Source organism: Athene cunicularia (genome assembly GCF_003259725.1).
Source record: "Athene cunicularia isolate RWA chromosome 8 unlocalized genomic scaffold, athCun1 chr8_part1, whole genome shotgun sequence".
NCBI classification, from domain to species: Eukaryota; Metazoa; Chordata; class Aves; order Strigiformes; family Strigidae; genus Athene; species Athene cunicularia.
The window spans coordinates 24,383,337-24,397,587 of record NW_020799109.1 but is presented as its reverse complement, the minus strand read 5'-3'; the positions used below and the strand labels follow the sequence as shown (position 1 = coordinate 24,397,587).

General features: G+C 39.3%; 1 long non-coding RNA gene across 2 annotated transcripts; it reads left to right on the top strand.

The window, feature by feature from the left end:
* Window positions 1–261: 261 nt before the first annotated feature.
* Window positions 262–9,236, top strand: LOC113482703. Of its 2 annotated transcripts, XR_003398908.1 has the most exons (5): window positions 262–757; window positions 4,432–4,520; window positions 6,186–6,245; window positions 7,544–7,695; window positions 8,033–9,236. It is a non-coding gene; the product is annotated as an uncharacterized LOC113482703 (long non-coding RNA). The 2 variants fall into 2 exon arrangements; XR_003398909.1 differs by lacking the exon at window positions 6,186–6,245.
* Window positions 9,237–14,251: the final 5,015 nt, after the last annotated feature.

Sequence of the window (14,251 nt, the reverse complement as noted above, 5' to 3'; positions counted from 1 at the left end):
AGCCTGTGGCGGGGCGCAGCGCGGGGCCTCTGCGCCCAGCGGGGAGGCGCAGGTCAGTGCCCGGGTTATCGCAAAACGGCCGGTGGTATTCGGACAACCATCGCTGTGTAAAACGCGAGATACGCAGCCGAGTTTATGATGAATGGTTTCCAAAAGAAATAAAAGAAGGATGTCACTTGGATGAGGCATGTCGCTCCCGTACCTGTACAGAAACATAAGTGCAGGTATGGTTAAACCCCTGAAATTAGAGCAGAGGTTAGAGACATCTGAATTGTCGTTCTATAGGTGAAGCACCTTACAACCACTTTGCCTCTTGGCTCCTGAGTAGCAGTCTCTCTTGGCCCCCAAAAAGGTCATCAGAAGGAGGCTGGGGATTTCAGTAGGGAAAATTTCCCAATCAAGTTATTCTCCTGAATTTTAGACAGTCTCTAATGACACCTACTTAACTTTCCCGATCGGATTTTAGCCAGACGTGTACAGAACGTTTAACCCGGGAAGCAGAGTGCAGCCCAAATCCTCTGTGAATCCAGCCGTGTATTTTCAACTGTCAGAAGACGTGCTCATGCTTCATATGTAAACACAGTACAAGACCAGCTTAAATGAATTAATTCTTCCCTCAAGGATCTCTCCTTAATGGAGGAATTTCCAGAACATCCCAGGAATATCCCAGCCTGAGACCAGCGATATGCCTGCCCTAGCCTCAGATTTATTTGTCTGAGGTAGGAGAGGGGTCAAAAGCACTCAGCCTTCCACTTTGGTAAGTTATGTGCCAGATGACCTGATGTAGGAGTAACTATTGATCTCTGCTTATAACTCCTGTACATATCGACAGTCCTGGAACCCCAGATTTAAATACTAAGAGTGTCAAAGACAACCAAGCAAATAGCTTGCTGTCTGCAAACTTTCCTTCTGGCAAAATATTTCTTGTGATTGTTGTGATTGCTTCCAGTGACGTTGAAAAAAAAAATCTGAAATTTTATGAGTTTATAGCCATGCAAAATAATTTTATCTTTCAAAATAATGTTTTAGGGTTTTTAAATAGATTATTTTTCCCTTCTCCTCCTGTATAATGCTGAAACTTAAGGGGAAATGGGAACTTCTCCATTCTATATAATTCTTGTCAATAACATATATCATAGTCCATTTAAAAGTCCAGCAGAATACCCTATTGATTTCACTCAACTATCCACCACACAGAAATTTAATGAAGTTGATAGTGAGACAGGACAAGCCCCATGTTTTTTGCCAGTGTACCAGGTACCTTCAGTATAGCATTGTGTCATCTCTAGGTCCATCACAAGATGATCTATTTCAATAGCATGTGAGAAGCAATTGTTCTTACAGGCAATAGATAACCCTAAAACAGCAGCATCCAAGAAAAGCAGAGCAGAAATCACTAGCTACTATTTCCAATCAGGAAAAAAAAAAAAAAAACAAAAAAAAAAAACACATTAGGAAGAGCTACATTTTACAGAAGCAAAATTATGTTCTATTTTATTTCATATGGTCTATTTTTTAATATTATAATCCAAATAAAAACAACCTTAATTTAGAAATCTACATTAAAACCTGGAAGAGGCACTGTTGAGATGTAAGGAGGTGCATGGACCAGTACCCAAAACATTGGATATAATTTTCTACCACATATGTCCAACCAAATCCATATAAACTTTTGAACAAGTTTGGCAAGAGCCATAGTGGTTTTTGCTTTACTGCCATGTGAAGGGAAAAAATCCCTTGTGTATTTGGTATCCCTTGAAATAGGCAAGATCATTGTGGTAAAATGTGTTTATATATTTTTAAGACAATCATGAATCAAGACAATTCTCTGAATGCAATTTATGGTAATAGTTTCATGCCTGTTTCTTAAATTGCCTAGTCTACATAGCTGCCTAAATGGGTAAGTGCCAATGTAAACTGTTGGTATTAGGTGCCGCCAAATGAAATCATCGCCCATTTTAGTGCCCCTTACCAAAGCATGCTCCTCACTGGCAACCTTCAGTACATAAACAAATTGATGAATCATCTTACTAGCTCAGAGGGTGATAGTGAAATTAAATTCCTTCTCTTCCCAATGCAACAGTTTAGTCATTTGAGACAGGACATCACTTTGTGTTGGAAAGCAGTACTGGGTAAATCTCAACCAGCTTCCAGAACAGTGAAGGGCTCGGGTTGCAGCAGGAACGATGTGATTATGATGGGCAGGAAGCAGAACAGGACAAGTTCCAGCAAAAACTCCACAGAATGCAATAACGAATATTATTCTTGATGTAGATCTTTAATAGGTGGTTCAAAAAGTTATACCAAGATTAATTCTACAAATGCATTAACCTCCTAGAGCTGTTTCTGTACAATTTGATTCAGAATGGTAGGAGTTTTCTATAGAAACACTTGCCTGTGCCCTGCAGCAGTCACCCTGAGCCCAGTTCTACAGAAGTATCTTCACAAATAATGATGTAAAGTGGGAGACACGGAGAAGTAGATAGGGAATTATGAAAACACTTTGTTCTTTTTCTCTCCCGCTTCCAGTCAGCTGCAGTGTCTCACTATCAGTGAAAGCTGGCAGAGGGACCAATGACAAGTTGCCACAAGATAAGAAAGTCACAGACTGCTTGGCAGTACTTTGAGAAGTGTCTCCTGTGGAGGATCTGCACCAAAGCTGATTTTGATTTCTCTTTGTCAAGGCAGAGGCTAAACTTTGGAGTGGTGTCTGTCTATTTTTATGATACTAAGATCTTCCTGGCAATTTATGATACTCTCTCTTTGGATTTAATTTATCCCTTCAGGAAGTGTGGGTTATAGATCAGTCATTTTAAGCCAGCTGACCTCAGTCACCTTCAGTGACAGGTAAACTGAAGCTTAAAGTGAAAGAATCCCCCGGGTCACTGGTTTCTGCTCAAAGGATATGTGTGTGCTATCAGAATACTCAAATAATAAGAGAAATATGACACAAACTGGGGGCACTCACTTGGAGCAGAGCTGCAGACACAAAACAATAAACTAATGCAAGAACTATTGACATTTAATTCCAGAATCATTAATTCTTCCCAAATGGTCCAGATTTAAATGGAGTTAAATTCGATAGCGATCCCATTTTATAAGATGATACAAGGGACTAATAGCAGTTACTTGTTGAATGACAATAGAGCTGAGCAATATCTGAGGCATTTGCATTACTCAGAGCAGACTTCAAAGATTGTGTGAAAAGGTGCTGCCCATTTTACAGCTTACTGTAATCTACCTGTAAATCTTCAAAATTTTCATGGCTGTTTTGCATGCAAAAAGTTTCATTTCAAACTGAAATGCTAGCCTCAAATATTCAGAGTTGGTTCATTAAATACCCAAAAGCAGTCAAGGATGAAAAAGCCACTTATAGAGTTCTGAGGTGGCTTATCAATTCACCTGCATGTCTGATGGGCAAGGAAGTGTTCCAGTATTTTCAGTGTCTTTGCAAGACTATTTGAAAGGCAGCAAAATGATTAGGTATGTTTGGAGATATTGTGGAAGGCAGTGAACAGTGCAGTGCATTTTTGGAGTGAGTTCTCTTACTAGTTTATGATTTTAAAACTCAAAGGTCCACACTGCAATTTAAGAATTTGTAGTTATTTTAAACAAGGGAGAAATTAGTTGATAGATTCTATTGTCAGAGAGTTATTTAATGCCCTGTTTGAACACTATAGAAATATTTCATTTGAAGTCTTCATCTAAAGATTACATGGGATCAGCTGTCTGAAAGAAATTAAAATGATGGAACATTTTTTCTTGGCTGACATCCGAGAAATCTAGAAGTGGATGATGCCAAACTATCTGCCATATGTGTATTTCCTCTACTCTTATTTTCCCAAATGAAATGTTACCACAAAGGATATTTGCAGTTGAGAAGGAGAGATCAACTAGATTTGGCTTTCCTAGATGTGGTCTATCTCTTAGCAAGTGTTTTACAGTTTCTATTACAAATTTGAAGGAAAGTTTTTCTCATTAACAATTGTCACTTTACGTTTTCAACACAGAAAAATTAAGGATATTGGGTAAGTTTCAAGCCACCATTTTAGAGTTTTAGGCAAGCACTCTCACCAGCTCACTGGGGTTACACCATAGGCACGCAGTATACTTATTAGACATTTACAGATTTTACTTCTATTTAATCAATCCTTTAAACCAAAATTACATAAACAAAGTACATTTATATATATATATATAATTACAAAAATATAATTTATAAACAGTTATGAATAGTAAATACATAATTCCAACCTTTAAACAAATAAGACAAAAAATTGCATTTCAGTAAAATTTAATTTATTAACACTGTAAGGAAAAGATTTCTGATTTTGTTGGGTCAGTTTTAGAATCATAGCTAATTTAGACTGGAAGGAAGCTCTGGAGGACATAATTCCAACCCCCTTTTCAAAGCAGGTCCCATTATATCAGGTTTCTTGTGGCTGTGTCCAGTCAAGTTGAACCCTCCAGAGATGGAGATTCCCCAACCTCTGCTGAATGCTGTGTGCTGCAATGCATTGGTAAGAAAGCACTCTGCATTCAAAATTGTTCTCCATTTTTCTGGATACAATTTGAAATGTTTCACTTTCTATCAGAGTACTTTCTCATTCGCTAAACTTTCTGGATTGCATATATACTGTTCAGGAATTATATGTCAGAACTTTGTACCTCGTGATAGCTAATGGGTACCAAGAGGTACTTCCTCTGTTTAGGCTTGAACAAGCCTACAGTGGTAATAATTAGTTAAGTAGCTCAGAGTGCAAAACTTAGCACAGTAAACAAAACCTTTTGGTTAGTCTGTGATTTGCAGCTGGTTTGTTTCCTTGTTTACAAAACCAGTTGGTTTTTTTCCCAAGCTATTTTAAAGCTGTACTTCATTGCCTCTAAAAGATTTTCTAGGCATTTCCTTTAACCTACAGCATTTTGGTCCCTTATCCAAAGTTTTAATGGTCTTTCATTTATGCTTCTTATGAAAATATTGACAAAAGCCTTTAGCCAGCATCAGAGCCTTTGTGCTCAGCCCTGTACAAATGCATCAGGAGAATTTTTGCAAAACTGGGAATTAACTTCTAATACTTTCCAAACTGCTTTTCCCTTCCTTGTGGGTCAGTTATCCCTTCTGCCTTACCCTATCTTCCTCCCTGGATCTGTCTGAGGGCAGTTGTGGAGATTTCTGATTGAACAGGGGTACGTTCTCATTCCGTGTTTTCTCCTTACCTTTGAAGAGAATTCTAATTTTATATCTAATGTCATTTTTCTGGCTAACAGTCTGAATTAGCAATGTTATAATCAAGTCTCCAGATTTAATTGTCTCTTAGGTTTATTGGGGAGGTGATAAAAAAATCTGTAAATTGCCATCAGTATTTAAAACAGTCCCGTAAAAAACATGCAGTGTTTTAACTCATATTTTTGGAAAAACTCTTGAAACTCTGGCATCATCACTAGAACCACAGGTAGCCCTTCCCAGTGTGCAAACCCCCCATGAGTTCACAGCCCTCTGCAGACCTCATCTGACCTGGGGAGCAGAGGTTTTGCTTTATCCTTACTGACCGGTCCTATCTCACTTCAACTTCTGCCTCTCTTCTCTGCAGATCTCAGTTGAGAATTGCCAAGAAAGCAGTTGTGATTACTTTTGTGCCAAAGTCTGCTTCAAGAAACACATTTCAGAGACACAGTTGATCCCTACCTCTTCGGCATCAGTTACTTGCAGAAGAGAAGTTTTGATCCAAACTAGTACTGGGAGCTCTTCTTCCACCTTCCTGGGAGATCAGTGCTGTGCCTGGTCAGTTCCCCCACCAGAAATGAACATGGGACATTTTGTTTAAACTGGGAAGCCTATAGTGTTGAACCCATCATTTCACATAAAGTAGCTGCCTATCTTCTTGCCATCTCTAATGTAAATCTCCTATGGTATTGTGAAACTTTGTTTATTTTAAGCTTGCAATGTTTCCCAAAGCAAACCATACAAAAAGGGTCTTTTCTGACTTCCACACCATTTTCTACTGAGTTATTTGTTGGAAAGATATGTTCATGTATAATTAAATGTGGCTTGCTTAAACCTTTGCAGTTGGTAGCTTAATATATATTTTGTTGTACTTTGAGTACAAAGGCTATATTATGCTTTTGTTGGCATCCTTGCTGGTTAGTATGCCAACTGCATAATTTTGTTCTCTGTTATATGTCAGGATTCAAGTGCCGAGGGCTCAACAGGTGGTGCTGGGATAAAGTTCTGGCAAATCAAATAGGTAATACAGTTATTCCTTTTGTCAAACTATAATTAGAAACAGAGACGAGTAAAATGAAATTCACATTTTCCTCGTGCAAATCAGGCTTTAAAATTAAATTCAAATCAGTTTCCATGACAAATACACATTACTACTGGAGCCTAGTCTGTAAATAAACATGCAACACCTTAGTTTTGATGTAGAATGATTTGTTCCCTGTAAATTTAAACCTTAAGCATTGGTGTTTAAACAATAACAGAAGACTAGAGTCTTCCAGGAATCTTCTGTCTTTCTTGTACACATTTTGAAGAAAATGTGTCAAAAGCTTCAGAAAAACTTTGAAAAGATTTAAATCTAAAAATTCAAAGCATTCGAGACAATCTGTGATACATAACTCAAATGTTTAACATCAAGAGTTTTCCACCATATTGTTTTCTAATCATTGATGTAACCATGCTCCCAGCAGAAAATGATTAATACACTGGAAATTCCAGTGAATGTGCTGAATGAGGTGCTGCTTATTTTATGCTTCACTTGGATAATGTTTATTAATCCTAAAATCATAAAAATGGGATAAAGCCTTCTACAACAAAAATGCAACAAGTCATGCATATGTAGCTTGGTTTTCCAAATTGCATATAAAAAGACCTATGCACTCACAAGCCTACCCACTTTGCTATTGTAGTTGATTATTTTTTTACACTGAGATGTTTCTATTTTCCTCTGAGGACCTATCTGAATCTAATATATATAATATTCTCTACAGCTCCTACAATCACTGTGGTTTTATTTAGTTTTCCATTCCCTCATTCAAAGCCACTTCTTCTGAGTAATCTTCTCATCTCCAAGTTCCACTGGAGTAGCTTCCCACAGTTGCCTCCAGTAGGCTGGTCACAAACATGTTTATGTCCCTTTCAAACTCTTATCTAATGAAAGGCTTTACCTTTGTATGGAACCAGATGATACATCCTCTTCTGTCAATAACTCATTCCATCTAGGCCTCATTAAGCTCAGAATCACAGAATCATTCAGGTTGGAAAAGACCCTTGGGCTCATTGAGTCCAACCATTAGCCTTAATCTACAAAGTTCTCCCCTACATCCCCAACATTTCATCTAAATGATCCTTAAACACAGCCAGGGGTGGTGACTCCACCACCTCCCTGGGCAGCCTATTCCATTCCTTCCGTAAGTGATTAGGAACTAAGCAGCATGAGAAAAGGGCAGCACATTCAATGCATTAACTTCATTATTTTTACCTTTATATACTGTAGTTACTATTATTTAGTCCTAGCAGAATATATACGTATTTCTCCTACAGTGGCAGGCCGAGGTTGTCACACTGACTGCCAGGGCTGCGGGCAGGCGACGGGACCACTGCCTGGGCCCTGGCCTGGGGCACACCAGACAGAACAAAACATGAGAAACTACTGGACATGGCACAAGAAGTTGCTGGATGTGACAGATTGCAGGGTGAGAAACTGACAAATTTACAGATGATGCTGAGAGGAATTCACAGGTGGTTAAGGAGGAGTTATGTGAGAAACAACCAAATTTCACAGAAGGGTGGGGTTGAGCGCTGGGGTTGTTTTGGGGTGTGGGATAGTGCAAGGCCAACAGTACTCGGTAACCACATGAGCCTGAGATCACCTTGAAATGGTATCAGAAATAACAAAATTCAAATTCAACATCTACAGGAGTTGAAAATGGACCAGATATTGACTGGAATCATGAAAAGCTACTAAATCCATGAATCTTTAAGCTGTTGGCATTTGGCTAGTCATCAGTTTAATTTATTCACACTTTTCAGTATGAAGATACCTGGGAACAGCAAGACATTGGCTGAGAATAAGGATGCTAATTCAACATAACCCTCTTCACAGTCCCATTCTTGGACTGACAGTGTTCCTGGGGAAGCAGGGCACAGCTCCGTTAACCCAGCAAAGTTGCACCCAGCTGCCTCAGGAGTTCAGCATTTGGCAGGTTCACTACAAGGGACTGACTCAGAAGGTACAAACTATTATTAAATTCTTGGCCTCTTTAGGAATACTTTCACTGTACAACTATATTTCTAGACTGACCTGGGACATGCCATGAGGACCAATCCCTGCTCTCTATGATTTACCATTAATGTTCACTGCATGGGAGAAAGTATTCTGGTTTTTCTTTTTTTCTTTTACATAACCATGTTGAATATTTATCTTAAACCTCAGGTAGCTGTTCAAAAAAGAAACAGCTGAGAAGCAGATAAATGTACCCCTTTCACTGACAAAAGATTTATGTCTTGCCTGGCAGGACTTCATACTTACAGAGCTCACAGCTGACATAGTCAAACACAAGTAGCACGTAGTCCAGTGTTTATCCAGGGGAACCAAGACTGCTTCTCCCACACTTTTTTTTGGTGTGAAATAAATCAGCCACATTGAAATTGGCAAAGATTAAAAACATGATAAAATTCCTATTAAAAAGGGAGGAGGGACACTCAGAAGCCATTTGAATCAATGAATACCATGCAAAAATAAGGAGGGTATGCATGAACATTTCTGCTGACCTTCTGTAGGAGCCATTGTCTAGTTGCAAGGTGCCCTCTCCCCCATAGGAATGGGTGGGGAGTTCAGCCACAACACTGACCACCCTTCCCCACAGCTGTCAAAACTATTGTAGTTTGGCTCTAGCATGTGTATCATTAAATTCCATGCTGTGCCAAAAAGAGAAGGGAAATCGTATGAAACGTGTTCTTAGATATGTCTTTGCTAGGGACTGCATATAGCTTGGTGTCACTGACTGCCAAGAGAGGTTTATCTGCATTTCAGCACAAGTTTTAGTCAACATGTATAAAAAAAAACCAACTTTTTTTTAAGTAGGGTGTGAGAAATTTAGATTAGAATAGTAAAATTCTGCATTTGCCAGGAGATCCTTAATTTTCTCCAAGAATAATATGACCATTTCCACAACCTTTGCCAGAGCTCAAATGAAGGAGAAGGAATAAATGCTTTTTTAGGTATAGTGCTGATACTCAGAAGGGCCCTCACCAGATGCCAGAAGTAGGGGCAAGAGACTGGCTATAACTCCATTTCATGAGGTGAGCAGGTAAATTGGTGGGTTTTCTCTTTCTCTGCCCCTCATCACTCTGCCAGTCCAGACACCTGTACCCAGAGAAGTGCTGCTGATGGCAGCATAAACTGCGCATCGGAAAGCACAGGCAGAATTTGCCCGAGAGGAAATAAATTAACCATACATCTGCTTAAAAAATGCCATCCTGTCTAATACAAGTAAGACTATTTTCTTTTGAAGTATTACTGTTATCCTGGGACTGAAAAAAGAATAGAATAGGTAAGAAATTAATTTTCTGGTATGTGTCACGCTGCTGGAAAGCCTAGAGGTTAAAGCACACAACTAGATAGCCACAGACCGGGTCCCAGTTCTTCTTCAGACAATATTCTTTTGCATTGCATTGAGCAAGTCACAATGCTTCTTCTTAAATATTTCATCCATAAAATAAGAATGAACCTACATGACTCCCATTACAATGAGGGTGGTGGAGTTAATCTGACTTGGCTGTGAAATGAGAATGCTCACATACAAACAGGCTCCTAAAATTCAGTTTTACTATTCCATGCGGTTCCATTACCGAAAAATGTCAGATTCTTCCATGGTACTTAGAAATAGAGTAACAACAAATTTTTCTGTTGTTTTGGGGTTTTTTTTTACGTTGTTACAAATCTGAATAGAGTCTGCCCTTTGCTTTTTTATGTACAGCATTGCATTAATTGAGAATTAGAAATGCAATATCTGTTTTATATTTATCTCTTAGGAACAGCCTATACTAGGTTTGATTTAAAAAAAAAAAAAAAAAAAAAAAGTTTTTTCCTGTGTAGTTGTTTGCCATCATTTTCTGTGAGGGTACATAATGAAATGCAGATATTTGGGGGCAGAGAAATATGGAGGGGGCAGGAGGGTAAGTATGTGTATGCTTGTGTGAAAAGGTGTTTGTACATGAACGTACATATATACATGTCACTTCTGAACCTGGAGCCAGATTTCCAAGTGTTCTTGAGTTTACTTACAGAAAAGGAAATATTTAGACTGAAAACAATATCTCTCTGTGTTATTAAAAAATGGGGGGTGGGAAGACAAATCCTCCAGGACAGGAGTAAGATGGATATAATTTCTTCTCTCCCAGTCCTCTTACAGCCCAGAAATATATACTTAGAGTTATATTTTCATCTCAGTTGTATGTGCCAGGTCTTAGCTAGCCGCTCAGGCTTTGTCCGTGGATGTTGCCCTACTTTCATTGCTCTGTCTCTGTGTGCCTCCAGTTCAGTTTTCCTGCTCTGGTCTGTGCGGTAAGTGAACCCTCGCAGGGCTCTGGCTGGCTGGAGCATCACCTGCTGCATCTGTCCAGCCTGTGACATGTTTAACGCTTTCTTTTCCCCTTCAGATGAGGACAACCATGCTCAAGGAGCACAGACATGGTGAGGACTGTTGAGTGCAGACAGCCCAAGCAGGCAGCACCCCACTGCCAGGGATAGGAGGGCTCCCAGCACATCTGCCCCAGCTAGTCAGGCACAGAAGCTGGCTGGGGAAGAGGCTGAGAATCAGAGTCTGGGCTTAGACCTGTCTATGCATGCTCCCAGACTCTGTTCTGCCAGCCCACCTATCTGCTTACAACTTCCCATTTTCCTTCTTGTGGTTCTCATATACACGCATGTAGCAAGATGCTTTTTGGAGTCCTCTTAGCTTGTCCCTCAGAACTGTCCTCTCTATTTTCCTTTCTATAAGATCATTTCTATTTATTTTTACTACAAATAATCTAAGCGCTGGGGACCTGATCCACACCAAGTCCTGTCATTGCGAGACCTAAAATGGCAATGTCTACCCTGAGGTGTCTTGTTTCCAGTGATAGTCACTCTAATAGGCATTGTCTCGCATCACATACCTAAATTTCATAACAGTGCAGGAGAAGGTCTTGATATCTTACTTGAAATCTATTTCAGCCTTTTTTTTTTAGGATTTTATTATGATTAATGGATGGACTAAACTATTTGTAGTGCATTTATTATCAAAAACAATATTGAAAGTAATTTGACCCCTACAGTACTTTCTTTTTTAATAATACTATACAGTGGCAAAAAAAAACACCCTATGAAATCCTATGTAGAGATCTTTATCTTAGTTGAACTGGTTGAAATATAGACAATGGAAATTCTCTGGGTTGACATTGGTATAATAGGAAGCAGCATATGACCTGCTCTTCTGAGAAATGTGTTGTCACCACAAACTACATCACCATACATACATAACATATAAAAAGTTTGTCAGCCTGTTCTTGTGAGCTCTTTTATCATGGCTACTTAATCATCTGAATAAAGCCACGTTTTTCATTATTAGAAACATTACAGTCTTGCAAAATCTGAAATTGCATAGGTGAATGTGAATGCTTTTATGATTAAGTCATTTTGCTCTAAGTACTGGAGAAATCAGGTAATGCCAGGTAATGCCTAATATTGTGTTAGTCAACTAGCAGGTCAAGTGTAATATGAAAGCACTGAGTTCAGAAGACCTCTCCTAGCACATTGTGTTTCACCAAAGGACTACTCTGTTTCTCACAGGACTTGAAAAGTTGGAAACTCAAGCTAATATTCTTGTCTGCACCTTCTTCAGCAGTTGGTTGTGCCTCCCCTAGCACATGTGTGCAACACCTCGCCTGGCAATGGTCTGACCCTGAGAAGGTTCTCTCACTGCTGCTACAGAGGACAGCATTGTGTGCCACACTAGTCCATTCCCTGCTATGAGCAGCTGTACTGTTTAGCTCTGAGGAGTGAGAGCTGAGGTAAGACAGTGACTGAGATATCTGGATGCCAGTACTGCTTACTGACCCGACACATTCAGTAGAGCTAAGCTGCCAACTTTCTAAGTATAAGGAAATAAATTATGTACTGATGTTACCATTCTCAAATTCAGCTCCTCACAGAAAGACAAAGTCAAAAATATCAAGCTTTGCAGCAATTTATCTTAAAACAGCAAGGGTAAATAAATAAAGGAACAGCTAGCATGGTCCTCATGGAGTCCACTTAAAGGCACAGTAACGGTTCAGTGTAAATGTATATAATTAAATAGCCTTTTCAAATATAAGAAGTGGTTATCATGTCAAAAGGAGTAAAACGCCATCCTTCAGAAAGCAAGCCATGTCCAATGGAGAAAAAATAGGTAATAGACTGGAGAAGTTAACTAAATGAACAATAAATTGGCTAACAACATTTTGAAGAGTGACCAGCCAATCATACAAATCTAATAAAACTGTGTTCAGTTACCTCAGGCTCTGGAAGGTCACTAGTGGATTGGTGGTGCCAACACATGACAGAGGTGCAAAAGGAGCAGTTCTGAAAGAGAAGGCCATTGCAGGAAACATGAATGTGTTGTTTGCATCAGTAATCAGCAGAGGACAGGGAGGTTCCCATATGAGACCAAAAGACTCCAGGACTGTATCAGATTAAAATGTCAAACAAGTACAACACTTGGAGCAGAGGGTATTCACTCAAAATTTCAAAATGAACTCAGATATGAAATTGCCAGTAATGACTCTGCATAATCAATTATTTGCACTAACCTCAGTACCACAGTCAGGGAAAAAGATGGAAATCTCTGAGAGAGGCTCTGGAGGTGACTGTGAGAACTAGGAACTAGTAAACCTGACTGCTGCAGCAAACAAACCGGTACAAGTTGTAAAAAGAATCAAATTAGTCAACATGGAGAAACATATATCCATCAGAGAGGGGCCCACCTGACTTTTGTCGAAGACAGTCATGCCTCCCAAACCTACTAGAGCTCTGTGGAGGGATCAGCATGCTGTGCTTAATGAGGAAACCCCAGCAGCCCAGTTAAATGTGCACCCTCTGAGACACAACTGCGTACTGTCCACCTTACTGACTGAGTGAACTAGCTGTGTTAGTCATAAAAATCTATTGCAGTTATAATATTACAGGGCTTTGGTTTTCTTGTTGGATGGAACAGAATTCTCTATACTTCTGACTTTTTGAAAGCTGCAAGCCAAATCTCATATACATCAATTAGACTGAAAATGTACTGCTGGAGCTGCCTATGGAATATAACTTAATGATAAATTGCACGGATGCTGTTGAGAGACATAACAGAGTGTTATGGCCATTGTTCATCCTTTGGTATTTGGTCTGCAGAGTCTGAGCTTGTTAATCAGCAGTTTGTCCTGCTTTTACTCGGGTACGTTCAACGCCAAGAGTGAATTTCCTCTATATGCTTTTCCACTGTAAGCTTTGCCAAAGCTCTTTTGTTCATTATGTCAGTCAGCTGTGCTTTTGCTCTAATTGTGCCAGTAACTCATGTCTGGAGATTATTCATTCTGGTCTGGTGCAACTAGCATTCTGTCAGTCTGAAGCTGCAGGAGACATTGCAGCTTGTGCAGACCCAGTTCAGGTCTGGCGACAGCAAGCATGATTCTGGACTCTTCTTCCAGTGCCCTGCAGTCCTGAACAAGGGGATTTTGAAAGTGCACTAAGACTGTGAAAATACTAATTTCTGTGTTATGTACAAAGAATAAGGAGTACAATAGCTCATGTAGCCTGAGTGCTCCTTTTGGGACAGATTTGATCTCACTGTTTGTGAGATCTGTTACAAGAGCTTTTTTTGAGATCATTATAAGATTGGTATAAGAAAATAATTAAAATTACTGTCAGGAAAATTAAATTTTGAGTAATATCTATTACAAAGCACTAGCTACAGCAATACTAATGCTAGTTATAACACTAGTATTCTTCCTTTCTCTGTATGTTTGGGGGGGTTAGATTATGGTTGCATGTAACTTTGCAAAAGCAGTTGTATATCACAGGCTGATTCTTTTGAAGAATAGATCAGCTGCAAGAGATCACCCATTCCTGGTCAGGGAGAATATATCACTTATTTGATAAAGCACTTCTTTGATAAAAGATATAAAAATTATTCATACATTGTTGTCTACAACTTTGAATTCCATTTGGCACTAATCAGGGGAGAT